This window comes from Puma concolor, chromosome C2, assembly GCF_028749965.1.
Source record: "Puma concolor isolate L17-30 chromosome C2, mPumCon1.1.hap2, whole genome shotgun sequence".
NCBI lineage: Eukaryota > Metazoa > Chordata > Mammalia > Carnivora > Felidae > Puma > Puma concolor.
In genome coordinates, this window is record NC_141675.1 from 47,894,204 (window position 1) to 47,914,516 (window position 20,313).

A 20,313-nucleotide genomic window follows, 5' to 3' on the forward strand; every position below is an offset into this window, starting at 1 on the left:
TGGTTTGGGGTTTGTTATTACACCAATCTCTCCAAACAATTTGCTTCAATTTATGACACAGAGTGTTACTTTACTAGCTAATCATGTATGTTCATTCATTCATTCATTCATTCTTCCATTCTTTTGTTCTATAACATCTATACATACACGTAGGCACTTTATGTACTTGGTTCCAGTAAAATGAAAGAAAATGACAGAGTTCCTATCTCCTCAAAAGCTCAGAATCACAGACAAAATGTTCACACATAATTATAAGACAATGACATACATTATGGTTTTCTATAAATGCATTGGGCCTCTCCCTTCTCTCTCTCTCTCGTGTGCATTTAAATTTTCATACTGTGTTCTATTGTTGAAATGTAATGCTAGAGCTGATATGATTAAACTAGCATTCAAGTCTTGACACCACCACTTCCTGATCTTGTGACCTTGAGATTTTGGTGGAATTTAGCCTCTAAACCATTTCACTTCTCAGGGCCCCAGTTTCTTCATAAGAGCTCACACTTACTGATGGTTTAGTATGAGTTAGGTACCTTATGTGTTTTACATGTATTAATTTATACAGCCTGCACAACCAACCCATGAAGAGCTTGCTAATATAATCCTTATTTTACAGATGAGAAAATTGTGGTACCAATAGGCTAAATAATTCACCAAAGATCATACAGATTGACAAGTTTTGAACACTGGCCACAGCATCTGTGATCTTAATCAGTGATATATACAGCCTCTTCAGAGTGCTAACAGTAAGGTTAAAATGAGAATATATATGGGAAAGGGTTTTAAAAAGTTTAAGCATATGAAAGAAAAAGTGTAATTAAAAACAAATCTTTTTTAATGTTTATTTTTGAGAGAGAGACAGAGCGCGAGTGGGGGAGGGACAGAGAGAGAGGGAGATACAGAATCTGAAGCAGGCTCTAGGCTCTGAGCTGTCAGCACAGAGCCTGACGTGGGGCTTGAACTCATGAACTTTGAGATCATGACTTGAGCTGAAGCTGGATGCTAAACTGACGGAGCCACCCAGGGGCCCCCAAGAAGTGTAATTTTTAAAGACTTTTAAATCCAAAACTCTGTTGGAGGAAATCAGCTAACATCTGTAGTGTCCTGCTTGTTTACTTAGCAGTCTTTCCCCTTCCTTGGATAAAGAGCATGTTCATTTCTTTCCTTTACACTCTGTCTCTCCGTACATTAGGTAGGAATGGTTCTACTCCTGCCTCCAAGCATGAACATACTGAAAGCTGGTTATACACCTGTCTTGGGCCAAAAGTAGTGGCGAGCCAAAGTCAAATCCCAACACCCTCCAAACTCCAAAGTCTTGGAAATGCCTAGCCTTAGAAAACACTACAATCAGAAGCCTTTGCTTTGCCTCCTGAAGTCTGTCATGAGACAGCTGCTTGGCCTCAGCTTTCTCAACTAGAGCAGCCCCCCCAAGTTTCTGTTTCATTGATGGCCAAGAGTCAACAAAATTACAGGTCTATATAATGTTGTTGACATGTAGGTTGTGTCCAAAAACAAGGAGAACGTGGACATACTTTCAGGCAACCACATTTTCCAATCACCATCCTCAGGCATGACAGGGAGGAAAGGGGGTATTGCTAGCTAAAGGGCATGTCCCACAATCTCACCATCTCACAGCCCTCTGAAGGGACATAGCACTTTCAAGATTGGTCCAATGAATGAAGTCATGTTGTCAATGGCTGCAGAATTACAAAGACCAGATCTCTGAGTCTACCTCAAAAGAAGACTGAAAGTCACCCTCTGTTTTGAAGTTTGGTGGGTGTAGTCAGGGTGCTCAACATAGTCTTGATAGCATAGACCTTATTCTGCCGTGTAATTTGGCTAGAATTGACATCCACACGTACATATCATGATGGAATTCATGACCATTTTAGGCCCACAGAGTTCCTACTCATTTAACTATCTAAAGGGAAAATCATTCCAAAGAGCCAAGACAAGCCAACTTAACAGAGATTTTCCTGGAATTTCCTTCCAGCCAGTGGTTCCTTCTAGCTTTATTTTTTTATGATTCAATTACCAGTACCCTGCCATTTGCTCTCATCACCCTCTTTCTCTCACTCAGCTCCCTTCTTTTCTTCAGCACACTTCACCTTGGTAATAGATGTTTTAGCCTCTGTGTCAAGAGCAAGGTTTAAGGACAAGGGCAAAGTTAACCATGTAGCACCAAACAGGATTCTCTGGACTCTGGAAACTGCCATTGCACCAAGTGTACTCGTTCCTCAGAGTGATTATATCATTAGCTGGTGCATGAAAAGCCTATTGGCAAACTTATAGGCTGGAATCCAGTGAAGCTGGGAATACAGTATATAGATCCGGTGTTTTGTTTTGTTGTGTTTTAACCTGTAAGATTCCCCAGGCACTCTGCTACATTCCAGTCAGCTGACTAAAAGCAACATCTTCCTTACTTCATTGACTCAAATTCAAGAATTATGACCTCAAAGATCTCAGATGTGGTTTCCTGTATATTATAGCTACTAATACATTAAATATTATAAAACATTTTTTCTATTTTCTCCATAATTTAGGTTGAATTGCTTGCTCCTAAACAATTATTTAACCAAGGGTCTATCTTTGTTCAGGCAAGGCTTCCCTCTGTCGCAGCCCACATAGAACATCTGTATGCAACCTGAACGTTCTCAGTGCTGACAGCCCTGCCTCTCCCCAAACTGTCACCATCTGGCCATCGGCTGTGCGCACGGCTGAGAACCCACGCATGCACATGCGCGCACCAGTCTTTTCCCTGGAAGGCTGTGAGCTCAGCATATCTCCCAGATTCTTGCCCAGTGACTCAACTGAATCTAAACTTATTTTTTCCTCACTGTTCTTTCACCTAGCCTTTACAATTATAGTTCCACCTATCAATAAAAACACAAAATTTCCTTTTAATTATAGAAAACATTTTCAATTTGTCTTACCAGCAGATTGAAGGTAAAATATATATACATACATATTTTTTCCATGTGATTTGCTATGTCACATCATGGAAATATCAACAAGTTCTGCTAAGAATTATGATATTTATACTTGGAAAGTAGTCAATTTCAACTCACTTTAAAAACAAAAATCTGATAATATTGCTTTAATCAGACACTTTAATTTCTTCACCTATTTTAAAACAATGTGCCTGCTAAAAAAAACATAATTCCTTTTGCAGCTTTATACAATTGCTTTTTAAATTGTACATGAAAATTAAAATGCCATTTCTGCCATCTCTTTATTAATTCAGCCACTAATCTTCCTTAAGTAACAGGCATCTGGTTCAATTAATTAATTAGTTATTTTGAGAAACATTTATCAGTGCTTACATTAGGTCAGCATCAAAAGTATAGAGATGTCTGGGGTGCCTGGGTGGCTTAGTCAGTTAAGCGTCTAACTTTGGCTCAGGTCATGATCTCACAGTTCATGAGTTCAAGCCCTGCATCAGGCTCTGCGTTAACAGCTCAGAGCCTGGAGCCTACTTCAGATACTGTGTCTCCCTCTCTCTCTACCCCTCCCCATCTTTGTCTCTCTCTCTCTCTCTCTCTCTCTCTCTCTCTCTCTCTCTCAAAAATAAATACTTTAAAAATATATATAGAGAGATGTCTAAGACATGGAAACTGCTATGGACCTTGCAGGCTGGTAGTTAAGCAAACATATCCAATTCAGCTCAGAAAGTAGAACTATAGAGACAAAAACCCTTCAGAGATTTTTCAACCACTTTGGTCTCTTCTAAGGCAGAACTGGGTGCCTTTGAATTCAGATTTAATTTATTAGTACAATAAGGGCCTTTTGTCCATACATAAATAAGTACATAAATAATTTTAAAACCCTCTTGCCTCACTGATAAAATTTCTTTTCAAAATGAATTTTCTTTTTCTTTAATTTACAGGTGATTTCCATCCATGCAGTGGTTCTTGACTTAGGACAGTTGATGCAAATATATGTCAGAATGAGAATCACAAGAGGCGGTTTTTCAATCTTTATGTGATCTCTCTATTCCAGTGCTCACTGACTTCAGTGTGCTCTCTCTAAAAAGATAGATTGCTGGGCCCACCCCCCAGAGTTTCTGATTCACTAGGTTTGGGGTCGGGCCTAAGAAAATGCATTCCGAACTAGTTCCTAGTGATGCTGATGCTGCTGGACTGGAGACCCAGCTTTGAGAACCACTGCTCTTTCCCATTAGACTATCAAGAAAGTGGTTGCATTTTATGAAATCTCCCAAATTACTGTGACACTCATTTCTTAACCACTAATCAACTCTGAACTTTTCTCCACCAATATCACCAAATCCTTTTTCACATTTGGTGTTTATATTTCTCACATGAAAAATGTCTGGTCATGTCTTTTCTTCTTCTTCTTTTTTTTTTTTTTTTTTTTTTAATGACACCAGTTTCTGCAGATACAAAGCTACAGATTAGCCTTGATCCTTTACATACTATTGGTTATTTCTTAGTGCAATTCTAAAATAGCATCTGTGAAGTTATTCATCTATATGTCTATCAGGGATTTAGGCGGAGAAAATGGTAACAGTATCATGAACACTACTATGGAAGTTAACATGTGCCATGTTTACATGGTTCTAAGAGCTCCATATATGTTAGCTCATTTATATCCTCTCAACAACCCAATGAAGTAAGTACTATTATCATCCCCATCCTAAAAAGAGAGAAACTGAGGCCCACCGAGGTTAAGAAGCTTGCCTCAGGTCACCCAGCTGGTGAGTGATGGGGCCCAGCCTGTCCAGTTTCAAATCCAGGCACCTAACCACTCTCTTTTCTACTGTGACCTGGAAAGGTTGAAGCTCTTAGTGTACCTATTAGTGATATTTTTGATATTTTAAGACCTTTCTCAATTTCCAGAGATGTTCAACAATTACACTATAAGTATATTCTAAATTTAAACAGTCTCACCATGAAGCAAGAAGTAACTCAAGTATTTTTAAATCTCCTGACTCTTCCTGACTACCCATTCCAGCACTGTAAATCAAGAAGGGCTCCATTTCCATTTATCATATGATAGATAGATGGATTAATGGCTAATGGAAAGCTAAGCTCTCCATGAATTTAGGGAAACAAAAGGAAAGAAAAAAATCCTAATACTCTTCAAATGAGGTTATCAAAACTTGACCAAGGCTAATTAGAACATGTATACAACTCTCCTGTGATATTATTCAGATATGACTTGTGGCAGAATAAGGTTTTGTTCTTCCATTTTTCTGTTAAAAAAAAAAAAAAGCTGTGGGGCACCTGGGTGTCTCAATTGATGGAGCATCTGACTCTTGATTTAGGCTCAGATCATGATCCCAGGGTCATGGGATCAAGTTCCGTGTTGGGCTCCACACTGAGTGTGGGGAACCTGCTTAAGATTCTCTCTCTCTCTCTCTCTCTCCCTCTGCCTCTCTCCCTACCACACGTTCTCTCTTCCTCTCTAAAAATAAATAAATAAATATAGTTCCTCAGAGAGGAAGATTAGTAAAAATAATAATGTGTTTGCTATTTGGGAGTTTCCATTGAAGATATCCATGAAAAAAACATGTCACATCAATCAACTTATACAGGAAATGTTCCATAATTTAATTTAAGGTGAATCCAAACTCTGGGTAAGTTTTAAAAGGTTGAAGACCAATAATACTGAATTTCACCCCAGATTTTAATACTCAAACTCATCCCTTTACCCCTGGTTCCACTGTGGGAGCCTGAAGACTGTCTCCTTCCCTCCCACTCCAGGTACCCATCTTGAAGGTTCAGCATGTAGGGTGTTGTTACCACTTAGACCACATGACACTATCTCTTCAAAACATTTTAACAAATGAAATTCCCTTGGCTGAGTTGTATTAAATATGCTGTGCTGGAGTGCCAATGTCTGAAATTGTAGCTTAATTTTGATCTCCAGACAAGAAAAATGTGATTAAATGATTAAAATTAACATAATATAATGTATTTTTTAGAGATATTCTTTTACAACCCATGAGGTTTCTTGAAGAAGAGATAGTTATTGTTCTTGACATTAAGCATTTCTAGTTAACTGAATTATAATATCTTAGAGTTTAAAGACAAGGCATGATTTGAATTAATAAAATCACAAACACTTGCAACCACAACTATTATGTTTAAGTGTCCAAAAAAAAAAAAAAGTCAGGAGCCCAGATTCTAGACCTGCTTTGGCCACTGGTAGCCATGTGACCTATAGCAAATAATAACCCCTCAGCCTCTCAATTTCCACATCAGGAAAAAAGAATGTATAACCAAATGTGTAGAATATCAGAGACCAGAGGACTACAATAAAGATCGATTGATCCCCAATCTAGGGTTCCTGGGCCAGCCAGGTGAATGATGCTTTTCAATAGATGACAATGAGATATTTCCCTTATAGGAGTTCCTCCAGAGACCCCTGGAAGGGGTACAAGGTTACAAATTTGCAAAGGAAAGAAAGTAGATGTAACATGGAAAACATCACTCATAATGAACACCTTAAAAAAAAAAAAAATATATATATATATATATATATATATATTTGATTATATATATACAATTTGATTAAGGACCAAAGGATTAAGGAAGTCTCTGGGCCTTGATTATTTTGCACCCACTATGCCTCACACCACCCCTCCCCCATTCAAAATGACCCTTCTTGCAAACTTCAAAATTAAATGTGTGGTGAAGGCTTGTCGGAACATCAAAATAAAACATTCTTGTCACTCTATTATTCTTTGATGTATGCAAGTACACATATACCCTTAACTACAAGTATAACTGAAATAAATAAACTCATTTTCATAATTATAAACTTCAAATTTCAAGGCAGAATGACCTCTGATTTACATGGACTCACTGTAAATGGCCTTTTTCTGGAATCAATTATCCTTGTATAATCAGCACTGCCTATGTTTTAAAATGTCTGATGGAAACAATAAATTTTACCACAGTCAACCTGCACAGGTTAACTAAAGTATCAAATTTCTTTGCCTTTGGCCAACAGTATACCCACCCAGTGTGGTAATCCTGGATATCTTCTACTGATCAGAACCAGTGATTAATATGTTTCATTAATACAAATCTGAGAAAGGATTTATTAATCATTAGATGCAACTTGGTTAGCAAAATTTTCCAAATATAGGGCCCATGGCGAGCGAGTGAATAATAAAGGTGGTCCTTAATATTAATAGGTTGGGATTCAACAGCATACAGCAACTCTTAAATTTTACAGAAGCAGAAACTGAGGCCAAATGAGGTTGCAAGTTGCCAAAATCCCCTTCCAACTTTGAATTTTTATTTGTCTAGTGAATCTACATTCCTAAGCCTTCTATATATTGTAAGGCTTAATAAATCTCACTGGTGATAAGTATATTCAACCTCAGTTCCTCATGGTTCAACTAAAACCCATTTCCTCTGTATGTAAACTCCATTCCATCATACTTTAGGAAAGGGATTGATTAATTAAAACAATCCCACGGCTTGTGTTATAATGGGCTAATGTTTAGGCATGGTTACCTTAGCTTAGTAATCTCTACTAGTAAAACATATTTATAAAAACATTTGTAACATATGCATTAAATTCCCTTTGTAGAACATGTGGCTTTAAATAATGAGGGAAAATTTGGCAAAAGCATTTTGTGTTCTGCCAAATCCAGGACAAAATGGTTTATGAAATTTAACTAAGGTTAAAGCACTAGTTCCTGCTTTTTTCTCTCTGAATTCTTTGCCTTGAGGACAAAGCTTTTCTTGGTGTATAATATCTAAATTCTCAAAGCAACTTTTTGTTGTTTTTTTCACTGTTATCTGGAAAGATGTAAAAGAATGTTAATTGAAAACTAAGAAATAAGGAAAATATTCATTCAAGTGGTTTCATGTTTAGTATCATTAAGGGTCTATTTAGAATCACATACTTAATAAGATTAATATAGTTTATTTTTTATGAGTCATCTCAACATTCCCAGAGAAAATTAAAGATTAAAATCAAATAAAAAGGGGTGCCTGGGTGACTCAGTCAGTTAAGTGTCTGATTTTGGCTCAGGTCATGATCTAGCAGTTCATGGGTTTGAACCCCACATCAGGCTCTGTGCTCACAGAGCCTACTTCAGATTCTATGTCCCCCTCTCTCTCTGACCCCACTCCCTTGTTTGTGCTCTGTCTCTCTCTCTCTCAAAAATAAATAACACCAAAGTAAACTTGTTTTTTTTTTAATTTTTTTTTCAACGTTTTTATTTATTTTTGGGACAGAGAGAGACAGAGCATGAACGGGGGCGGGGCAGAGAGAGAGGGAGACACAGAATCGGAAACAGGCTCCAGGCTCTGAGCCATCAGCCCACAGCCTGACGCGGGGCTCGAACTCACGGACCGCGAGATCGTGACCTGGCTGAAGTCGGACGCTTAACCGACTGCGCCACCCAGGCGCCCCAGTAAACTTTTTTTTTAATGAAATAAAAAGTACCACCTAACATGCTGCTCTGAGTGACCCAAGCCATTTGGATTATACCCATATATATCTTGAATTCTATTTGACCCCAAAAGACTTTGAGTGGGAAAGTCCCCAACAAACTGGCTACCACGTTATAATGAAAAATAAATCTCAGACCCAGTTTTACCATACATGTAGACAATCATTAAACAAATAATAACTAGCAGCTTCTAAAGCTTGAGGATGTGCCAGCGGAATTCTTTAGGTATTCGGCTTGGAAGTTTACTCTGGATAGATAAAAAACAAAAACAATACCAAAAACGCACGGGCAGGATTCTGTCCTAGCTAGGGACAGCCAGTAAACTGCAGAACCCTGAATGGACACAAGATCATCTAGGAGTCCAGCCTTGGGCCCCTTCATTCTGGAACAATTTTTGGGATTCACCAGATTCATACAAAAGTAGAAAAGTGTTTCTAAAATTCCTCAGCGATCCATAAATACCTTTAACATCACCAATGATGGCCCATTTCTAACATTCATAATACCTATAAATAAACCTTGAATTTCCCAGATAAAAACCACTTCTGACATTTAGTATGCTAATTAGCCAAGTCTCAGGTGTTGAGATGCAGATAGCTAAAGCACTTGTACCAGTTCACTCTGAAAAGTGGCATTTTCTGATAAATTGCTTGCCTCCTGTCTCTGGAATCTCTATGAAGGCAACTGACTGCCCTTCGGGTTAAAGCTGAAACCAATGGACACATATATGCTATTATAGCATCTATGCTGGAACATTTTAAAATAGATTACAGATTTCATAAACAAGCCTTGATTATTATTATTAGGCATTTTGAGATCGCAGGGAAAGCAGTAACCAGTGAAATCACAAAAGGAGAAATTCTGTTTCGAATTCTCTTTCCATTTCTAAAGCTGTTGGGTGTTTTCTAGTTCTGAGTTGATTTTCTTTTCAGCATATACATTTCATTTTACCATCAACCTTTACCTCTATAAATTGGTGTATATATGCATGGTAGGGGCTTGAATAGTTAATTTACTTATATGTTAAACTTGGAGTTTATTATATTTTGCCTTAATTCCTGCTGATTTAAAGCACTCACAGCTAGAGATGGTTTTATAAACAGAATGGTCTTTAAAGGAAAAGGAATGTTACTGTGCTTTTCTTTCCCTTTTTAATGCTAGTTGCTAAGCATTAGAATTGTGAAAACTATTTTTATATTTAAAAGCATTTTCATTATCTAGCTCCTATGAATTCCTATGTACACAGAGGCATCTACTGAAATAGCGAACAGGCTTTGACACTGAGTCGAGAGAAATAACCATTATGGCCAGTCTTTTTAAAAAAGTGTATTCCAAATTCGCATTCCAGAAAAGCTAGGAGAGCCAGAAAGAGGCGATTTAAATGCTATTGTCCTTTAAGCCTGTAGTGTTAGGGGCAGTAACCTGACATTCGTCCAGTCATTATGTGTCAGGCCATGTGCCAAGTACTTTACATGCACTATTTTATTGGATACATTCCCAATCATTCTATTACGGATGGCAGCACTCTACAGTTGTTAAAAAAACAGGCCTTGGAATCACGAAGATCTGGGTTTAAATCCCAGCCCCCATATTATCTCTCTGGGATCTTTACCAATTTGTTTTCTCTGGGCCTCAAATTCTTCATTAGTAAATAATACTATTTACCTTATGGGGCTAGTGCACACGCATATGTGTATGCACACACGTGTGTATTCTAATGACAGGCATATAGTCATTACTGAAAAATGTGTCTAGTTTCTTACTGTTAATGAATTAGCATTTGTAACAAAGAAATATAGGTTAAGTTGTGTTCCTCCCAAATTGTGTAGAAGCTTTAACCCCAGGACCCCAGAAGGTGACTGAGTTTAGAGATAGGGCCTTTAAAGAGGTGATTAGATTAAAGTGAGGCCTTTGGGGTGGACCCTAATCCAATCTGATTGGTGTCCTTAAACAAAGAGGAAATCTGGACCCACAGAGAGATACCAGGGGCATACGTGCACACAGAGGAAAGGCCGTGTGAGGACACAGTGAGAATGTGGTCACCCACAAGCCAAAAAGAGAGGCCTCAGTGGAAACCCAACCTGCCGACACCGATCTTCAACTTCCAGCCTCCAGAAGTGTGAGGAAATAAATTTCTGTTGTTTGGGCCACTCAGTTTGTAGTATTTGTTATGGCAGCTCTAGCAACGAGATAGAAACTATAAACACAGTTATCCATATATTGGACATCAATTTAATTCAATATTTTAAAAATAAAATACTGCATTATCAAACAATCCCAAAGTAGACATAAACATGAATTCTCCTGGGAAAAAAAAAAAAAAAGGAATCTTACCTGAGTGACAGAACAGCAAATGGGATACATTTTAAGGAGCCCATGTAAAGTTTATGTAAGTAGAAATGAAATGAAATTTTGAATGAAATTTAATACGTCAGCATTTATTCATTTACTGCATATGTATTTATGAGGCATCTATAGTGCATTCTGTGCTGAGCCTAGGTGATAAATAAACTTTTCACAGTCCCTGCTCTCAAAGAGCTCAACAGTAAATGCTCAAACAGTAAATAATGCATTTTTGTAAAATTATCCCAAACTGCTCAAAAGGTGGTGAGTTATGAGGTTTCTCATTGCCCAGAGGTATAAGGGGAAGGAAACTTAGAAGTCTACATAGACTTTTCTATGAAGGCATTGATGCTATGAACCAGCCTGGTCCACAAATGTCAACAGAATTCTAATAATATTAATCGTGGTATTAGGAATAGAACAACATACTCTTGTGAAAAGCTACAAAATCTTTGCATTTTGTAGAGGCCTCTATTGCCTCTACCTCCAAATCCTTTTTTAAAATACACCCACGTCACTCCCTGTCTACTCCCACCACCCTGTCCAAAGCCCTATTGTCTCCTGTCTGGACAACCTTGCCCTTCTACAGTCCATCCTTCACAGAATAGCGGGGTCATCTTTTTAAGTCCTAAATCTGATCATATCATTCCTGTATTTAAACTAGAGCAAAGATTTCCTATTTTCAATTAGAAAAAAAAAAAAAAAAATTCAGGTCCTTTACCTTGTCTGTAAAGCCCCCTGTGATCTCACTCCTGCTTACCCCGCAGACCTCATTTTCCAATCACTGTCTTCCACACCCACTTCCTTCTCTTTTGTAAGCAAGACCAGCTTCTCTCCCTTCATTGTAAGGCTTTTTCATTAGATATTCTCCCTCTGCCTGGAACTTCCTTTCCCCAGAGGCTTGCCTGCCTGACATCTTCTCTGCATTTCAGTTTAAATGTAATCTCCTGAGATGAACCTCTTCTGAGAACACAGTCTAAAGTTACCCACCTGGTACCATATATCAGTCTATTTTATTGTTATCATAGCACTTCTCTTTAACTAGTATTTCCTTATTTGTGTTTTGTTTTGGTTTTGCTGAAGAGTTTATTTGCTTGGGTTTTCTTGTGTCTCTTTTCTGCCCACTCTAGCCCCTCTAGAAGGTGTGTTCCCTGAGAGCCAGGACCTAGCCTGTCTTGTTCATGGCTATATCCCAGGTCCCAAAGTGACCACCTCACAGTGGGCACTCAGCCAACATCTTTTAGTCAGGGTATTGATGTAGACACAAATGCATGGCAATCTATTCTGGAAAGGTAAAAGGCCTTCAGTGGCAGAAAGGACACTTTGCATATTTAAAGTGTGCTTAGTGTGAGGGGCAGCCTGGGTGGCTTAGTCGGTTAAGTGTCCAACTTCAGCTCAGGTCATGATCTCGCGGTTTGTGAGTTCGAGACCCGAGTCAGGCTCTGCGCTGACAGCTCAGAGCCTGGAGTCTGCTTCAGATTCTGTGGCTCCCTCTCTCTCTGCCCCTCCCCCACTCACACTCTGTCTCTCTCTCTCTCTCTCTTTCCCTCAAGAATAAATAAACAAAAAAATAATAATAAAAAATAAAGCGTGCTTAGTGTGAACATGGACTCTGGACAATGTTCACACAATTGCAGTGCATTAGGCTTAAGAGGGGCACTTCTTAACAGAGGTAGTTTTAAGACAAAAATAACGACCAATGAACAAAAGCGATGACTACTTCTACTCAAAAGACAGTCTCAGTACATAGATTCAAGTGCTTAGTTTCTTGGAGATATAGCCCTTGTGATCAATTGTGCTCCTGTTGAGGGTAAACACCCGAATGATTTAGGTGCTGGATTCCTGTTTGGAAAGAAATGCTTACTGTACACAGACCAGTGAGAGGCAAACTCCTATCCTGAATTCAGTTTTGGGAAAAATCAACATGAAGAGCAGCCTCGTCCTTGGCTACTGGTGACAGTGAAGTCTATTAAGTTTTCACTCCATTCATAAAACTGACTAGCTTGTCAAATTTCTGAGTTGATCTGAATTGGATTAAAGGTAAAGGCTTATGAAAATTTTCACATTTCAGGTATTTAATTGATTTGCCATGGGAGACTAATGTGCTAGAAGTCTTAAAAAGACTAGGTTAGGATCTAGAACTCCTGGGTTAACTTTGTTATAATTATTTAATTCCACACTTACATATTGGAAGATACAACTTAGAACAAAATATTCAAAATGCACATTAATCAGCAAGTTGGTTTTTATTCTTCTATATTTTTAGATGTTAAAAATTTGACAATGAACATGGATGGCAGCACTCCACAAGAGAGATTATCTGCAAAGAAAATTAATGCATTTGGTAATCCTTTACAAATTTTGCCTCCATTGCTGAAAGACTATTTCATTACATCTAAACAAAAATGTGCAATTTAAAAAAAAATCTTATTTTTCCACTTTCTATCCTCCTGGCATAAAACATGCCATTCTGATTTAGTATATATGTGCTAGTCACCCTGACTCACCTTCTTCTCTTTACTGGAAAATTCTTTTGATTTAGTGTGCTCTTGTACATTTTTGTTGATTTCACATTTTCTTAGAATCTACTTTATTTTTTAAAATATTTATTTTTATTTATTTATTTAGAGAGATGGAGTGCAAACAGGGGAGGGGCAGAGAGGGAGGGAAACAGAGGATCCTAAGCCTTCTGGGCTGACAGTAGAGAGCCCTATGCAGGGTTCAAATGCACAAACCATGAGATCATGACCTGAGCAGAAATCAAGAGTCAGACGCTTAACCCACTGAGCCATCCAGGCGCCCCAGAATCTACTTGAATATGGCATTGTACTAGGTATTGGTTTACTCATTTATTAATTCATTCACAACTAATGAGACTTTTCTTTGTTCCATGCACATTTCTGGATATTAGGGATAGATAAGATTTCGCTCTGTCTCTAAGACAGGAGCCATCTAGAAAAAATATCTTACCTCCTCACTCCTTGGTTGTTGTTTTCTTTCTTTTATTTCTTCATTCAATGGAGATTTTTAAGTTTTTTAGCATGATTTATAATACATATCATACATAAATTTATGCTATTGAGGGATTTTTTTTGTTTAGATATTTGATTTTGTCTCACTGTCACAGACATCTGAATATGGAAATTTTAATGTTGCTACTTCTGCTATTTATGAACTGGTGCATGAAAATTTAGTTTTGTCCCTGAACTAATATGACTTTCCTGTGGGTGACAAAGGCAACTCAAGTGTATAAAGGAGTCATGTTCTGATAGCCTACTGTAGTATCCAAATCAGAACACATTTCCCTAGGGGTGCTATATTGCATGCCTTAGTGTCACTCTTAGGCCAGTTTCAAAACCTACCTAACCCACAAGGTAATTCAAATACATTAGTAACAGCACAGGCATGAGTCCTGGCTTCTGGAAGGAAGTCATTTGGAACAGAAGGAAGATTAGAAGCAAATCCTGACTTTCCTAGTCACAGAGACTCCCTTAGGTAATATTTGGAAATAATAAAAAACAGTTTTTTAGAGCAGGGGTTCTCCAACTTTAATGAGCATAAAAGCATCTGAGGGTTTTGTTAAAACACACCCTCTGCTTTAGGAGGCCCAGGGTGGAGCCTGAGATTCGGCTTTTCTAACAAGCTTCTGGGTAATGCCAGAGTGGGGTCCTCAAACCATACTTTGAATGACAAGATCTTAGATTACCATAATGAGTCATGAGACATCTGTACTTGCAATCCCTCTACCCAACCCCCCCTTTATTGATCGTTCTCCCAATTTACTGTGACATCCTGTTGTCTCTCCTCTTAAAATATTTCCTACTCCCAAATTAACCAAAAATCCCCCATCTCTACAAATAAAGATTTCAGCTAATGTGTAAGAGATAGCTACCTAATTTCAATCTCTTTATCTTCATCTGACTCATGTCACATTACCCCTAAAAATGTGGATTGATTTTTAAGGGGGGGCATGCCCTAACAATGTGAAGGCTCCAGGTGGAGCAATTTAGAATGTTGTATAAAAATAAAAAAACAGGGGCGCCTGGGTGGCACAGTCGGTTAAGCGTCCGACTTCAGCCAGGTCACGATCTCGCGGACCATGAGTTTGAGCCCCGCGTCAGGCTCTGGGCTGATGGCTCGGAGCCTGGAGCCTGTTTCCGATTCTGTGTCTCCCTCTCTCTCTACCCCTCCCCCGTTCATGCTCTGTCTCTCTCTGTCCCAAAAATAAATAAAAACGTTGAAAAAAAAATTTTTTTTAAAAATAAAAATAAAAAATAAAAAAAACAAAAAGCTCAGAGTGCTAAAGGAGGGATATTTTTGAGACAAGTCCTGGCCTGGAGCCATGTGCAGTCATATGCCTCAGGGCTCACTGCCCCCAAGCTATCCCTGTGTCTTACAGGAAGTTCCCTTCCTCTACTCTTAGACTGACAAGGCCTTTGCAAGCAAGCTGACTACTTATTTATTGTTAAGCTCTATTTTAAACAACTGGTGTTTATCAAGCATCTACTTTGTACAAGGCACTGCAATAAAGCTGTTACTTGTACATACATAAGCTCTCAGGGGACTTATGGTTTAATAGGGCTGAACTTTTACCTAATTCTTTCCTTAGAACAAACTAAACTCTGCATCTGTCCTTGTTGACTCTCCTATTTCCTAATATCCTTACACAGAGCTGGCTGTGAACTTTGGAAAGTCACTAGCTTTTGGAGGATTTGGATTTATAGAACCTTCCAATTCAAGCACTGGGGTTCTAATAATATCACTTCTGTGTAACTTTTTTTGTGTCTCCCCCTCATTCTTTCTGGTCTTTCTAATGCCTCTGCCCTCACAGACCCATCTACAATGCTATTTTCCCTGCAGTTTATTAGATTTGCTACTTCTTCACAAAGTATGCCCTTATATTGTCCTGTATCAGTCTTTTTTTTTTTTTTTTTTTTTTAACGTTTATTTATTTTTGAGACAGAGAGAGACAGAGCATGAACGGGGGAGGTCAGAGGGAGAGGGAGACACAGAATCCAAAGCAGGCTCCAGGCTTTGAGCTGTCAGCACAGAGCCCATCGCGGGGCTCAAACTCACAGACCGCGAGATCATGACCTGAGCCGAAGTCGGACACTTAACCGACTGAGCCACCCAGGCACCCCTGTCCTGTATCAGTCTTATGTCAATATCTGTGAGATCCAGCTCCTTTGACATTTCAAGTTCAAATTTATTTGGAGTCAAAAATTTAATAACCTAATGTGGTCTCCAAATGTCTTTTTTTGTATATTTGACTAGTATAGTATTAACTTATGAAGAACAAAAATGAGAATGAAGAGGAAGAAAAGCGAAACGAGACTAGATCCAGTAGATGCTTACCACACACCACAGGACACACTATTGTCTTAAGTGGGGACCTTCTACCTGCTCCATGCTGGTCATGCCACCTGAAGGTGTTTGAGTTTTCCAGCCTCTGCACTAACTATACTCCATACTAAAAGGGGATTGACCAAACAGTAATTTGTTCACCCACTTCTCTGATACACTTTAAAGGAATTTCTGACATTGTCTCACTTTGGTGCCACTATATATGTCAAGTCTCTCATTTTCCAGCATTCGATATCAGAATTTTATCTAGACAATGGTATTAAGATTCTCCAGAGAAACAGATGAGGATATGTACAATAGGATGTATACGTATACAGAGAGAGATTTTATTTTAAGAAAGTGGCTAACATGATTATGGAGGCTGGCAAGTCCACCATCTGGAGGGTGGGCCATGAGGCTGGAAAACGAGGGAAGAGCCAGTGTGGTAGCTCAGGTTGGAAGATCATCTATAGGCAGAAGTCCCTTTTGAGCAAGGAAGGTCAGTTTTTTGTTGTACTTAGGCCTCCAACTGATTGAATGGGACCTATCTAGATTATGGAGGGCAAAAAGCTCTACTTGAAGTCCATCAATTTAAAAGTTAATTTCATTCAAAAACACCCTCACAGAAACATCTAGAATGTTTGACCACATATCTGTGTTCCTTGGCCCAACCAAGCTGACACATAAAACTGACCATCACAACAGGAGCAAATGTCAAAAACAATCATGTTCTATTAAAAATACTATGGAAAAACATCCTCATGCATAACAAATATCCTAATGTTTCTCAGGAGTGATCTGACCATAGTGACTTGAACATTTTCTTCAATGTGACTGTTCTACCTAGATCCCACTCTTTGTGCCCATACAACCAGGAATTATCAGCTTTATGAGGAAGTGGTTGGGGGGGGGGGTGATGGAGAAAGATAGGTAATACAGTCATTTTGGGAAAGATAATAGATATTTCTTCCTTCCATTATATAATTAAAGGATTTTATTCCAGTTTCTTTCTGGGAAGTCTTCACTCTAGAATTACTAGAAACATTTAAAAACTCTTTAAACTAACATTTCATGTAATAAAACCATAAAGCAGAATTCTTGAACAGAAGCACTCATTCTCTTTTTGTATATATATTTACATATTGAACTCATAACAATTTCTTATTCCTTCCATGTGAAGAAATTTGTGAGACATTTTTGCTTAACTCTGGGTGGTCCATTTGTTGTTCTGTATTCATTTTGCTTGTGATTTTGCTAATTAAAAAGTATTTAATCTTTAAACTTGCATGAAGTGGGAGAAATGGCCAAGTTGACATCAAAACGCAGATCAAAAGTATTGACTCTCTTATTTCTCTTTAAATCAAGAATGAGAATTGACGTTACGCTCAAAATAAAATTATCATAGATTGTTCTTTTACATATTCTGGTGGGATTTTTTGAGTAAGATAATTTGGATAAAAGAAATCATTGCTTTGTACATGTGTCAGTTTATACGAAATAGTTTATCACAAAGCTAACACTCAGTTTTTAAGTATAGAAGAGGTGATTAGACTGTGAACAATGAAAGTCTATGTTTATCATATTTTTAGTGGGATAAAACTTTGATCAATGACGTAATTAGGAAGTTTGTGCCCCATATACTGGCTTAAAGAGAGATCATTACCCTATTCACAACGGTCTCTTTTTGTAGAGGTCTTATACCCTGTTTTGAAGTTCCAACAACTTTACATCTTTATTGATACAGTTTTGCTTAAAAAAATTAATGTTTCTGTTTTGACTGATTCATTTGCAGTAAGAGTAAGTTTTACACCCTGTGGTAGGAGGGGGTCACACAGAGGACAGTGGAAGTAGGGGAGAAGGCTGTAAAAATCCATCAAGAAATGAGCACAGCACATGAAGATATGAGTACCGGTACTATATGTTTTACCAAATGCCCTGCCTAGGAATAACTGTCTTTCTACAGACCCCATTATATGATCCTCCCATTCAATCCTGGTGTTAGACCTTGATTACTTGTCTGGATCACACATGCATTATAGAAACCAGTGCTAATATGCATAGAAATGTGGAGGTTCTCCAGAAGTTTTATGATAACAAATGGTGCCATGAACATCTCTCACATATTCATTGCCAGGAAGAAATGCATGGCTTCTTTTAAACTCTTCTCTAGTAATTATGTACTGAACAGGAATGACTTCTTTACATGTCTGCTTTGCTTCTAGACTGTAAACTTCTTGAGGGCAGGAGCTAGACTGTATTGATCTTTGTTGACAGAGAAGCTAGCTTTAGTACACTGCTTGCACAAAAAGAAGTTCCCAATAAGAATGGCTGAACAAGGGGCACCTGGGTGGCTCAGTAGGTTAAGCATTTGACTTCAGCTCAGGTCATGATCTCATGGTTTGTGAGTTCAAGCCCCACATCGGGCTCTGGGCTGACATCTCAGAGCCTGGAGCCTACTTTGGATTCTGTGTCTCCCTCCCTCACTGCCCCTCCCCCCTCAGGTCCTGTTTCTCTCTGTGTCTATCAAAAATGAATAAACATTAAAAAAAAAAAAAAAAAGGAGTGGCCGAACAAAGCACTGGATAATACTCTCGTGTACACTCTAGCATAGGTAGTTAATGATAAATGATTGAATGATAAATAACCATAAGAAATAGTATGTAACCCTCAGGCTCAGTTTTTCAGGTTAGTTTTCATTTGCAAACACATGACTGAGAAATTGTCCTCTTTTTTCCCCTTTTCTTTTTTTTTTTTAATTCAAAAAATAAAATGAGCTATTTTGAACTTAAAGGCAAAATACTCACTAGGGTTATTATCCCATCCTTCATACCATTCCACCAACCCTGTTTATTCTCACTGGGATAAAATTTGAAAACTCCAAGAAGCAATTTGAAAAAAAAGTAACAGGCAATTGTCACGGCTCTAAACTGCATATCAGAGAGTATGGTAAGCACAGTAATCAATTAAACCTGATAATAGGGACACAGAATTTATACTATTTTTAAAATAATACATTATATCTTCAAAGCATCCTTTCTTCCTCACATTTTGTAACTTCCTCACATTTTGTCCATTTGTTCAATGGACTTTTCATATAAAGTCCATTAAGTAAAATTATTCCTCCCCTATTGAATATGGGCAGGAAAATTTTCCTTATTTTCCCGATAGGCCAGATTTGTGCTGACTATGGTGTAAACCAGAAATGGAAACATCAATGCAATAACGTATCTGCAATGATTAACAGTAAAACTTTAACACACTCCTCATAATAAGGTTTGGATTAGGTTAAAGTTCTCTTTTCTCAATAAAAATACCACGCCTTATATTCCATTGTACTTTATAGATTTTGTAGAATGAATGCTTTGATTTTGCCTGCGCATCCTTCTCCTTTTAAATAAAGGAGCAATGAAACTCTTCATCTGTGTATTATCAGAGATTTAAGAGTACAATTAATAGTAATAATAGTAATAGTAATAATAATAACAGCTTACACTTGCAAAAGGTTTACCAGATGCTAGCACTGATTTAAGTGCTTTGCAGGTATCAACTCACTTATTTCTCAACACATTCTGTCAGATCAGTATTATTATTCCTCTATTACTTATGAGGTCTCTGAAGCATGGAACGGGTTAAAACTTGTCCAAAGTCACTACCAAGTAAGTGGCAAAGCTGGGATTTGAATACAAGAAATTGGTCTCTGAAGTCTATGCTCTTAATCAGTAGGAAGTAAAAATTCTAAAATAAACCATATGCTATAAATATCAACACTATATAGGCAGGGATTGTGTCTGTTGGGTTTACTTTTCAATACACTGTCTTACACAGTGCCAGGCACATAGTTTCATAAAAGATTATAAAATGAATGCCAAAGTAATACAGGTACATTGCATAATATTCATAAAATGCAAATAAGAAAAAAATTAATCTGCAATCCCAATATATTGCGTTTTGGTATGCATCATTTCATTCTTTAATAAACATATGCCCTTTTTTGCATCCATACACACAAAATATCATTCTTTATTATATTTGTAGACTTTTTCACTTAGAATATTTCCACATCAAAAAGTCCTTTTCTGCAACAATAATTCTTCCCTTCTACAATATTAGGTATTCTTGCATGATTAATTTTAATTTATATTTTGTAAATAAAGTCCATCTTGATGGGAAAGTCATGCTCTTTCTATATATTT